Genomic DNA, 13,337 nt, shown 5'->3' on the forward strand with positions numbered 1-13,337 from the left:
CAGAGAGTTGGGTCTGGATTCAAGAAGACTCATCTTCCTGAGTCCAAATATGGCTTCAGACACTTACTAGCTGTGTATCCCTGGGCAAGACCCTGTTTGCCTCATTTTCCTCCTCTGTAAAATGAGCTAGAGAAGGAAAATGGCAAACCACTCCAGTACCTTTGTGAAAAAAAATCCCAAATAGGGTCACTAAGAGTTGTACACAACCAAAACAACAACTATTTGATTCCCAAGTCCAGTATTCTATCCACCATACCACATTTCTTTTTAGGAGAATAAAAAGCAGGTTATTAAAAGTAGTTTTTTTTCCTCTCATTTTTTAATCTTTGTTATAAAGGATGTTTTTCATGGAGAGAGAGAGAGGAAGAATATTTTGGGAAATGAGGGTGACATAAAAGCAAAAATACAAAGGAACAAAAATTAAACTTTAAAAAATAAATTCCCTGACAAACTGGCATATGTATTGTATAACCAAAAATTCATTCATTCAGCCAACTGACCAACAATTATTAAATATCTACTATTCACACTACCTCGTTTCAGGTGCTAGATACAGAGTTTCTATACAGCATTCTCCCTACCCTTATGTTTTTTATAATCTAGTCAGCCAAGGTAGGGAGGGCAATTGCTTTCTTGAGAATTCATACAAACATGGCGGCCAGCTAACTGGAAATCTTTTGGAGTGTCCTCCTTGGGGGTGGGGAATTGGACAAAATAGAATCCTAGAACATTGTGACTTCATAGCTGAAAAGGGCTTTTAGAACATAGAATTCCAGAGCTAGACAGAATCATAAAGTTCATCTAGTCCAGGGGTGAGGAAACTGTGACCTTGAGGTCATATGTGGTCCCTCTAGATACTCAAGTGTGGCCCTTCCAGTCAAAAGGCCTCAAGGTCACACCTCACCCCTAATTCTAATCCAGTCCTTTCATTTTGCAGCTGGGAAAACCTTGACCAGGGTAATGACTTCACCAAAGTCACACAGTGAATTAGTAGCAAAGCCAAGAGAGAACCCAAGTCTTCTACCTCCCAGTCCAGAACTTTCTCCACTCTGTATTAACCTCTCCATGTTGACTCAATAGTTCTGTGGGTTCATGGAGTCATTTGATTTACATCCAGCTGGAGTACTGTGGGAGTCCAGGTGAAATATCTGTGAGGAAAAATGAGCCATTTTATCCTGTTAATGAACGTTTTCCCTCAAAATTGGCAAATGGCCTTTCCTGACTCCAGTGCCAAGGATATCCTAACGTTTCTTGACTGTACTGTGCAATTAGCACCTTATTATACACTCCGATTCTCTAATTGTCTGTACAGCACTGTTTAGCAGTTTATTATACAGTCTTCTTCCCTAATTGTTTCATGCCTGAGTGTCCGCCACTCTCTCGTCTCCTCAGCTAGGGTTAAGGCTCTCTAAGGCAGAGACCCTGTCTCTTACTTCTCTGATTCCTGACAGCTCCCACCTGTGGGACAGAGATAGGTGAGAGATAATGTGTGAGTCAGGTCTAGGCTGGGAGTGAGGCCTGGGAAAAATCATTCTGCTCTCTACCTTGTGGCCACTTCAGGATCTGGTGGAAATTTGTGCTGAGGCTAGGCAGCCAGCCTGTCACTTCCAGGCCACATTATTTGTTTCTCAGCACCCTTCCCTCAAGATTCTTCATCATAAAGAAGGTGTGGGCTGGGGATTTTGTTGTTGTTGTTAATTTCTAATTCAATTAGGAAATGCAAATTTGTGTTAGAGTAGAGCAGCACTCACACAGCATCCCAGAGTAGCAGTGAATAAATGTTAGTGTCTTCTTTAATCAGCTCCACATTCAAGCAACAATGTTTTTCATGGGAAGAAAGTCTCTAACTCTGGATTGCAAGGCACCAAGCAAGACATCCCAGCCTCAGATGTCAGTAGCATTGGTTCACAACCTCAAAGTATAAAACAAGCAACTAGAGGAAGTAAAATGATTTCTTTTGGAGAAGTATCTTGGAAAAGGGTAATATTTTTTCACAGAATCACAAAATCTCCGAGTTGGATGGGGCCTCATCCATAGGGCACCTAGTCTAAATGCTTTCTGAATAGGAATTCTCTCAACAACAACTCTGACAAATGACTGTCCAGCCTCCTTTAGTAGGGAGAGCTTCTCTCCTCCTGAGGCAGCTCAGTCTACCTCTGAACCACTTCAATTTTTATGTAATTTTTCCTTATGTCATATCCCCTCTATGCTATGTCGCAGCTGAGTTGAAACCTGCTGCATTGGACGGAAGTCTTCAGTTTTGTTGTAATGCATTTTTTAACAGAAACTACATTAACTTCCCTGTCCCCTGGCACAGAGTTCTTCTTAGGGGATTACAACAAAACTGAAGACTTCCGTCCACTGCAGCAGAGTCTTCAACTTTCAGATGCGAAATAGCATAGAGAGGGATAGGGAGTGGTTTTCTTTGTTTTTTGGGGTACACACTGCTGTTGCTTTTTAAACCTACTAATATTACTATTGATTTATTTTTCTGGTTATGTATGTTTGCTGGTTTCCTAGAGATATGTATCGCAGCTATAATATATGCATGTAACAACGCCCTGAATGCATTTTAGATGTGGTCATTGAAGCAGCTTGTCAAGTGATTGTTGAACACCGAACAATGTTTATTGCTTCTGTCGCAGATATATATTTGCAGTGAAAAGTACTTGAGATCCTGGATTGTTTATCCTTATTATATTAAGTTTTATGTTATTTTGATAGTTGATTGCAGATGACAAGTAGTGATTTCTTAAGGGACTACAAAATTCCTGACTCTGGGAATGAATGGAGCAATCCTTCTACAAAATTTGTAAAACATCTGAGATGAAGCTTGCTAGACAAGATGAAAACCTTCAGTTTGTTTTGACCCACTGACAAAGAGGGAATATGCCTTAAAGAGACTGCTGCCTCTTCTTGGACTTGGAGAAGTTGCAAAAAAGGTAAGATAGACTGAGCTAGGTGGCCCTGAACACACGGGAGAGGGACGGGAATGAGCCCAGAGGGCAGACAGAGTGTCCTGTGTTTGGGCAGTCTCTCTGATCGCTATTTCTGGTTAACAGAGTCAGAAGAATAGTTGGAGATTGAGAAGAGAGACATGTCTGGGTGGGCCCGTCAATGACCAACTTTCTGTTTGGGAAAACTGACAGTGGATGGTTGTTCATTTCTTTTTCCTCTCCTCCTTGCTTGGGAAACCATATGCTAAGCACAAAGCTTATCTGCTCTTAAAAATTTGTTTATATTTCTATTTCATTAATATTGAAATACAGAAGAAAAATTTTTTTTAAATCAACACCAATTTCTCATTTGTATGTATTTTATTACAGTGAATGGGATGTGAACAAAAGAGGAAGTGATCGAGAGAGATAGATAGGCAGAGACAGAGACAGAGACAGGGAGAGCAGATAGAGAAAATGGACTCTACATTGAAGTTGCCAGGATTTTTCTTGGCTGGGGGCTCTGAAGCAAAGGGAAAAGGAATTTTACAGAATTCTTGCACCAAGCTGAGGAGAGACTGGAATGGGCACATAGATAGACAGGTGTCCAATATTTCATAAATAATAAATAAATTCCCAAAGCAAGTAAAAGCATGAACCTGGTACTCCCCTGGGCAAAAGGAGGTCAGCAATGACTTCCGTCTCATAGGAGGTTAGGCAAGCTGCTACAAGAGGTCTCATGGCCTTCCTCTATGTTGTCTTATATGTATGCATCTAAGGAAAACCCCCTCATCAGGGTGGAAATGAGGGCAGTGAATGGAGATAAAGTCACACCTGGTGGGAGGAGGGGAAGTGATGACAAAAGAATGTCCATATTCCAATGATGGATGCCACTGGAAGAGAGAGTAAGAATCTTCACCTTTTATTTCCTATATTAACCCAACAGAATCTTTTCACATTATGTGAATAACCTCCCACAAAGATAAGCTACCCTTACATTTACCTCTATTGCTTGTAGTACTGCTCTCTAGAGAGAAGCAGAAACTAGTCTAGCCCCCTTTTCCACTTGAAATGCCTAGAAATATTGAGAAATAATGACCATTTGCCTTTTCTCCAGGTTGAAATCCTCAGTTCCTTCAAATGAGCTTCCTATGTCCTGGTCTCACTATTCTGTGCCGCTGTCCAGTACTACTGGACCTGCCATATTGGTCAATGTCCTTCCTAAAATGTAGGGCTTCAAAAAGATCAACTCCAGATGTGGTTTGAAATGTGTAATTCTACATGGGGATCTCCAACTAGATTCAAAGAGATTTCCTGGCTCTGCTCCACTTGCCCAGGAAAGGCCTTTCTAAGTGCCTTTAAAGGGAAGATAAGGCCACCTTTGCCCTTTGGAATTCACTCTGTGGGAAAATCCTTGACAAGCTGATCTACTCTTGACCCTACATGAGAAAATCCTTAACCCTGAGGGATCCTAAGGCTAGCTAGCATTAGCTCTAAGAAAAGCTGCAAGTCTGGGACCCATGAGTTTACACAAGTCTAATACTTCATATAAAGTCACTTTCAAGAGTAGACAGAGTAGGGAGACTATTCAATAGATTGTGTTGAGTATTTAGAGAACGTTGGAATTTAGAAACATTGGAACTGGTTCGCCATCTAATAATAATTCATATTTACATAGACCTTTTTCTGAACAGTCCTTTGAGCTAGATGATACAAATGTTACTATCCCCATTTTAATTTGTTGAGGAACCCAAAATGATAGAGGTTAAGCTATTTAATCTCTACTAAGTGTCAGACTCAGTATTCAAATCCAGATAGGGGTATGCTTGTAAGGTTTAACAACTAGCTCTCTGGGGGGAAAATCATCATGACATAGTTCTTAAGTTTAATCTGCATTATTAAAATATTTTCCATCACTTTCTTAAGTCTAGACAATAAACAAATTGGTAAAGCAAGCCCTGTTTTGTTGCATTTGCTAATTTCCAAAGTGGAAGTGCTCACACTGAAAATTTAGACATTGACTCACAAATCAGTTAGAACTGGCTCTGGTCCACCTCTGAACCTAGACTTCCTGACTTCATTTTACTCCATGGTCAGTCGATCAACAATCAATAAGCATTCATCACGCTATTCACTGTTCCATTCTCCACTGCAACTCTGCCCAACTTTCTGAGCCTTCCTCAAACCATCTATGGCAGTCCTCTGTAATCTGGGTTCTAACCTCCTAATTCAGTTAAAAACATTTTCTTCAAAGTCATTCAGGATCTCTTAAGTGCCAAAACCTAACAGTCTTTTCTCAGTCTTCTCCTTTTTGGACATCTTGGCAACCTTAGACTCTCTCTCCTCTCCAAGTTTTCATGATACCATTCTCTCCTGGTTTTCCTCCCATCTGACCACTCATCAATCTTCTTTGTTAAAACTTCGTCTAGGCTACGTTCGTAGTTCCCAAGGTTGTGTCCTGAGCTTTTCTTCTCTTTTTTCTCTATATTGCCTCACTTGGTAATCTCATCAGCTCCCAGAGATGCAAGGCCCCTTGAGGAAGAGATTGGAGGCAGCATGTGCCAGACAGCATGTGCTGCCACCCCCTTGACCACCATCTCACATCAGACCCTGATGGAGACAGTCCAGGGCCCTAAACCCAAGATTCCTAGGAATAACAGTGTCCCCCAAACAACTAGACTTGCTTCTAGGCCAACTCCCATCCCTGTCATTGAAGAGAGAATCATTGTGGAGAAAAGGCCCACCTTCTTCATTGCTACCAGCAAGGATTGCTAACCAACTTTCACCAACAGGCTGATTAATACAATAGCCCTGGGAGTCACAGCACACTCAGACCACTAATGTTGCCTCCAGCCCAGTCCTCATAGTCATCTCTACCAACTACCAGCCAACTGCTGTTCACAAGGCAGGCAAGCCAGACTAACTGGAGCTGTAAGACACCATGAGGGAGACACAACTTGGGTCAAACCATTCAAACCACCACCAACATCTGGACTAACAACAGACCCTGATGGAGACATTCCAGGATCTAAACTTAAGAGCCTTTTGAATACTTTCAGTCCAATATCTGCCACTGTCGTGGTAGAAAACAACCCCCGTGGAGATTGACCCAGGCAAACGGCATTTTTTGCAGACTCAGAAAAGAGAGTTCTTGCCACCAAAACCCTTGGCATTGTCAAATGACTCAACACCATAGACTGCTATTATTTTATCAGTGGAAATGACCAAGTCATGCACAGGAATCATGATCGATTGGTGTTTCTACCTTGTCTCTTCCCATCTTAGTCCATCCTTTACTCATTGATCAATTTAACTTTCCTAAGGACAGATCTGACCATGTCACACCCAGGCCAGTCTCAATAAATTCCAACATTTCCCCATTACCTCCAGGGCCAAATATGTGTGGCTTTTAAAGCCCTGGACAATCTACCTTGGCCCCTTTCTACCTTTCCAGTCATCTTCCCCTTTCCCAATATACACACACACACACACACACACACACACACACACACACACACACACACACACACACACACACACACACACTGAACAATCCAGTGATACCAGCCTTCACTGAACAAAACAATCTATCTCCTAACCAAGCATTTGCATTGGCTGTTCCGCATACATGGAACAGCATCTTGACCTTCTAGATTCCCCGGCTTCCTTCAACTAGTAGTTAAAGTCTTCTGTAAGAAACCTTTTCCAATTCTCTTTAATCTTAGTGTCTTCCCTTCAAAGATCTTCCTAATTTGTCCTGTATTTTCTTGCTTGTACCTATTTGTGTACATCTTGCTTCCCTCATTGGACTCTGAGCTACTTGAGAGCAGAGGATTTGTTTTTGCCTTTCTTTGTATCCCCAGAACTTAGCATAGTGTCTGTCACATAGTAGATATTTAATAAATTATTTTGTTAGAGCTGACTGAACCACACCAGTCCATCTTCCACTCAGTTACTAAGGCGATCCTCTTAAAGTACAAGCCTAACCATGTCTCCCCACCTTCTCAATAAATTCTAGTGGTTTCTTATTACCTCCAGGCTGAGATATTAAAATCCTCTAGTTGAATTTTAAAGACATTCAGGCTCTGCCTCCTTCCTGTCTCTCCAGCCTTCTTATACTTTAATCCTTTCCCCATGTTATGTGAACCAGTGATATTAGCTTATTTGGTACTACTCATGCAAGGCATTTCGCCAACTGACTATTTTCTCCTTGGCTATCCCCCATGCTGGAATGCTCTCTCTTCACCTTCACCTCCTAGCTTCCCTTACTTCCTTCAAAACTCAGCTCAAATTTAGCCTTCCATAAGAGACTTTTCTCAGTTCCCTACCCCTGCCCTTTGTTAGTCCCTTACTTCTATTTTGTATGTATGCTTTTTTGTTGTTGGTGTTAATGATGACTGGGTGTCCAGCACTGTGCAAAGCACAGGGGTTACAAAGAAAGGCAAAAATTAGTCTCTGACCTCAAAACCCTCACATTCCAATGGGGGCCATATTCACTATCACATTAAATGACATCAAGTCAACCCTGACCATCAGCTGCATCCTTTTCCTTGGCTGGGGTCTTCAGTTTCCCTTAACAGCCGTTTATTCATCCCTAGGCCCTCCAGGTATGCTCAGCCTGGCCTGAGAACTAGAGAGGATCTGTAGGGGAAAAAATGGCCCTTGGGCATTGAGCTGAGAACTTTGCTGCTGTGCCTCAACTCTCATTCAGTGGGTTTTACTCTCCCATTAGGATTTTGATCTCTTCCCCACCAGAAATCCCCATTAATCTATGGCTCCTACCCACTCACGATGTTTGTCCACACAAGTACAGGGGGTACCTTTGTCACACAGTGGGCATTGCTTTGGGGGAATGTGGCATTTTGTATATTAATTAATTAGAAGGGGTTTGAGCACTAGCACATAGACAAGTAGATGAATATTATACCAGTGTTAGCTTTTATGTGAAATTACATATGCACTAGCTTAATATACTAATGTCAGAGCAAATAAATACATGAGGATAAAAACAAAAACAGCAGCCCTCCCCCACTACTGCTGTTTTGAGCTGGTGGGTTAGATGCCTGAACTCCCCAGCCTTTTAATCTTACTGATTCATTTCCTTGCCTTCACTGTGGTATATTAATATTAGGTCAAAAAGTATTTCATCTGTTATTCTGAAGGTCTTATTTCATTTTTATTCAAGAATGTGTAATCCCCAAGAAAAATAATTATGTATGAGATCAGCAGCGTAGCTAGGTACTGAATCCATAGAATCCTCTAATGTGAGAACTAGGAGGAATCTTTGAACATAGAATATCAGAGCTGGGGGAACCATTGAACACAGAATTATCAGGGCTGGATGGGGACTTAGAACACAGAATGTTAGAGCTGAGAGAAACCTTAGGACAGAATGTCAGAGCTAGAAGGTACCTTAGGATATAGACTGTTAGAGTTGGAAAGGACTTTGGAAAATTTTATATTAGAGCTAAAAGAAACCATAGAATGTCAGAATTGGAAGGTATCTGAGAACATAGGTTCTTAACCTTGGATCATGAACCCATTTATCAGTCTGGTAAAGTCTATGGATCCCTTCTTCCAAAATAATATTTAAATGCATAAAATAAAATACATAGTATTATGAAGGAAGTCACTTTTGGCTTCTTTTATTATCAAAACATTTGAAAAGTTCATGAACCCCAGGTTAAGAATCTCAGGGAACACTGAGGAGGCAAAGTGACCTACTCAGGATCACACAAGTTAGTAGCAGAGCTCAGACTAAACACAAGACCTCCTATCCAAATCCAGTGTATATCTGCTATACCATGCTCCTCATTAATTCATTGATATCTCCAGCATGCTGTAGAGGAGCTACATCTTCAGACATAGCTGAATATTTGATAGAATATTGGGAGAATGTAGGCTCACTAATGTAGGGCAGCTAGGTGGTACACTGGGCTTAGCACCAGGAAGACTCTTGTCTTTGTGAGTTCAAATTCAGCCTCAAACACTTACTAGCTAGGTGATCCTGGGCAAGCCACTTAAGCCTGTTTACCTCAGTTTCCTCATCTGTAAAATGAGCTAGAGAAGAAAATGGCAAACCAATCCAAGCATATATGCCAAGAAAACCCCGAATAGGGTCATGAAGAGTCAGACACAACTGAACAATGACTGATCAGGCTCCCCAAGTGCAGGTAAAAAGCATGAGAGAGAGGAAAGAGAATTGGATTAAGAACCAGGGAATCTCAGATCAAGTTTTAGCACTATTGTTGACTAGCTATGTTATGCTGGACACTACCCCCTGCCACTGGCCTCAGTTTCATCATCTATAGGATGAGGAGAAGTTGCTAGCTATCTCTAAATCTCTTCTGATTCTGACATTTTATGTTCTGTGGTCAGTGCCAACTCTTATAGTTTAAATCGATAAATCTACAGTCAAGTAAAAACCATCCCAAAGAACAAAGGAGCATAATTTACAAGTTGTCATATAGTAACCAAAAATCACATCCTGGTAATATGTGCTGAATCAGGAGTAGCCATTGAGGCTTTGCCATGAGTACCTTTTGATCCTATGATACATGAATTTCAGACAAGTTCCAGAAGATCAACAGAATACGAAATGGTGCTGATAACTTTTAGATGATGTGGACATGTTAGCTTTAAAGTTTTACCAACAACAGAAAAGAGTTAGTTTGTTCCCCCCCAAAACCATATAAAATCAGACCTCAAAGTCCCTCTCCCTCCACCCCGAGCAGTGCTCCCAACTCTAATCCATGGTTACATAAATGATACTCTCTACCTTTCCCCCACCCCATCCTCTTCCTCACATTGCCTATTTTCCTTCACCACTCCATCCCTGGACCCCAGTACATCTAGCTGCTTGTCTCTTACTTTCTATGCTGTTTGCCCCCACATCCTCTGTGTCTTACTAAAGTGTGATTATAACTCCATTTCCCACTGCCATCATGGTCTTTCCCAGTGATTAGCAAAAGAACTGGGCATGCCTGCCCCCATTTCATAATTCCATAAATTATCAATTTAGATGACAAGAAATAAAGCAATCAGCAAAGGATTCCTAGAGGAGGTGAATCTTATGGGACTTTGATATTGAGATGCTCCCAGAATCTGAAGCAAAAGAAAACCTAGGGATCTGAGACACTATCACTTATGAATATGCTTGAAATTTAGGACAGCCCTTGTCTAACTGAGGGGGCAGAGGAGCAGTGAGCATGGGGTGAAGCTGGAGCAGTGACTCAGGAGGTATCCAGATTAAGGGTCCTTTCGTCTTTGAGAATCGTGTTGAAACTCTTACATGTAATGAATAGCCGAATGTATCTTTCTTCTAAAAATAGGTAGAATACAATAATGTAAAGAACCATAGCCCGTAAGTCAGGAGGTCTATTCTGACAAAAATTCACTGCGTTTGACCTTGTCCAAAGCATTTAGCTTTCCTGGGCCTTGGATTCTTTACCAATGAAAGAGTAAAGAGTATCAAAGAAAGAGAGTAGAATGCAATCTACTGTAGGGTGGGTTTGGAAGGGATTGGAAAGTGTTGCAACAGTCTGGAGGCGAATAACTATGAGCCAGATGAATAGTTTCAGGGAGTATCTTTGTTTTGATTCACAAGCAATTAGAAAGCATTTTTTAGGTATGGATACTTAGTAGTTTGTGGGTATCTTTAAGTGCAGATGACTGAAAAGGTCAGAGAGTGAACCTCAATTTAGAGATCTTAGAGAAAATTAAATTAAGAAAGTACATAGAAGCCGAAATGCAGCTGGCAAGAAGAAATTCCATCTGGGTCCTAGCACTGATGCCCACAGAGCAATTCCTGTTTTAGGACCAAGGCTTATAGAACTCTGACAGATGTGAGATAACTGAATAGTACCATCTTGAGCCCTCACTAATGTATTCATGGGAAAAGAGAACACTGATGGTAGAGTTATACCAATGGACCTAGTATCTGGGCTACAAGCATGAGAGCACTAAGTATGTCAGTGGGTTCTTGATGTCTTAACTTGTACTATATCACACAACATAGTCTATGGTCTGAAACTGAAGACTTCCTGTGCTTTCTTGTCTTCATGCTTTTTTTCATTGGATGGTTCTTCCTCCACATTTTTGCCTATTAAATTTCTTGGCATCCTTTAAAGCTCAATCCCCCCACCGCACCCCCCTGAAACATTCTCTTGTTACCTCCTCTCCATCCTAATTGGTAATCTTCCCCTCAGATTTCTCAGATCACTTTACCTGTACATCACTAGGGCCCTTGTCATCTAATCTTGTGTATTCTAATTACCCTGGTCTGTCTCTTAACAACAATATTGGCTAGTAAGCCCCTTGAGGACAAGAACCTTGTCTTACCTAAACTTGGTGTCTCACCTATTACTTAGCAGGTGAGCAGGTGCTTAATTCCATTTTTTTTTTTTGACCGATGGAGAATTCTAGAGTACTGATTATACATCATCGTCTCTCTTACTGAATTAGAGTCACTTGGCCTGGTGATTCTGCAAAGAACAGATTTTTTCTGGGGCCATTCCATTTCATACATCTGATTCCTTTTCCGAGGCATTTTTTCTCCACATTCAATTGTTTAGTTGGGGAGAAGGGAGGGACATAGCTGAAGACTGTGTTCCATCACAATAGCTGTACAGGCTGGACAGTTCCCACTGGGGTCATATTTCAGCCTTTCCCCTCTTCTGACAACTATAGTCTTTGGTTTAGGAGATCACAACTGACATTTCTAATCAATAAGACTAAGTGGGACCAATGCCAGCAGAATGAGATTTCACAGATCTCTCACTCTATTTCATCTGGAGTCTTTGAGTCCTTTGATTACAAAAAGAGTTTGTAAATTCCTAGGGTGCATCAGTGTAGCCATAATACCTTGTGTATAGACACCATTTAAAAACCTATACCCTTGGAACCAGTAGAGTTTTAAAGACTCTGTTGTGTCCTCTTCATTTTATATATATGGTAACTGAGACCCAGGGAGGAGAGGAGACTTTCTGAGGTCACATAGCTGACAGATGGCAAGGCTAGGCCAAGAATTCACATGTCTTGGCTTCAAGTCTGATATTTTTTGTGCAATGAGAACAGTTATGATCAACATACTCAGAAAAAGAGCTCAGAAAAGAAAAAGGTGGCTTCTTCCTGGGGAAATTAAGGAAAGCCTCAGGGAGAAGGCACTTTTTTTCTGAAGGAAGATTGGGAATTAAGTGGAGCTGAGGAACTGTGGGACTGAGTTAATGTGGTGATTTTAAAGACCCTTTTCTCTCTTCAGCACCAATGGCCCATTCATCTATTGATCAACATATAGCCTTTCCAAGGGAAAAGGGTAATTTCTCATCAAATGAAACTTGTACATTAGGGGAAAACAGTTTAGTGTCATCTGGGAAAACACAGCAGAGGGCTAGAATTACAACTCCTCCAAGCTGCAAGTCATGCATAGAAGCCAGGCAAAGAGATTTGCGCTGTCTGATTGAGTATAATACTTCTTCAGGAAGTAAATAAGATTCACCGTAAGGAAGCTGTAGTGTTCACAATTTCTTATATGCAACCATATACCACAGACTGCCTCCTGCCATCAGTTGTCATTCTAGCAGGCTGCTTCTGCCAGGACAGAGGGAGGTTGGCTCTGCAAGGGAGGATTTCAGCTGGCTCCATTTGCTGAAAGGCTGAAAAATGTTTTAAAGTCCTGTTTGGAAGCAGCAAATAGCAAAGGATGTTTGATTTCTGCCAGGAATGACCAATAGTAAATAAACTCGTTTGGGTGGTGTTGTCTCTGATAAACAGAATCAGCTGCGGCCAGTGGACATTTCAATGTGCTTCTTTGCTTTCCTGGGGAACATAAAGAGCACTAGGGGCAAAGCATGACTGGTGCAGAGTCAGGAAGCAAAAATGAAATGCGACCTATCAACATTCTGGAGATGCAAGTATTGTCTGCAAGAGAGAAAATGAAACATTTTAGTGAAAGTTACAAACACGGTGGGGAAAAAGGTAAAATTGACTCTATAGAAAGGATCCCCAGGTGATTCAGGATTCAGGGAAGAATTGGTCAGACAACCATGCCCCTTCCAAGAGAGCCTGCTGAGGAAGAAAGGGTTGGGGAGCTGGACCTTTTTAAGTGCCTCCTAGTGACTGCAGCATGTGTGTGCTACCATTGACCCACACACAGCACTGTCATGGACACACACGTCTCTCTGCAGCATACATATCTCACATACACGTGTTTCTTTCTGCTGCTCATAAATGTCTACTCATACACAATCTCTTCACATACTTCTCTTACACATTTTCATGAATACCTATTTGAAAAATATGGATCCTCTCCTCTCCCTCTCTCCCTGCCACCCTCTCACACACACACACACACACACACACACACACACACGTCTACTTGTTTCATACATCTCTCCTGAAAAC

The 13,337-nt window shown here is 41.4% G+C and overlaps 1 long non-coding RNA gene across 1 annotated transcript in view; it reads right to left on the reverse strand.

Moving 5' to 3' along the window:
* The window catches only part of LOC140519650 (uncharacterized), a 48,031-nt gene extending 47,358 nt beyond the window's left edge, over positions 1-673 (reverse strand). Inside the window, exon 1 of the long non-coding RNA XR_011972255.1 lies at positions 534-673. This is a non-coding gene — a long non-coding RNA (uncharacterized lncRNA). The remainder of the gene's footprint in view (positions 1-533) is intronic.
* Positions 674-13,337: the final 12,664 nt, after the last annotated feature.

This window comes from Notamacropus eugenii, chromosome 1, assembly GCF_028372415.1.
Source record: "Notamacropus eugenii isolate mMacEug1 chromosome 1, mMacEug1.pri_v2, whole genome shotgun sequence".
Lineage (NCBI taxonomy): Eukaryota > Metazoa > Chordata > Mammalia > Diprotodontia > Macropodidae > Notamacropus > Notamacropus eugenii.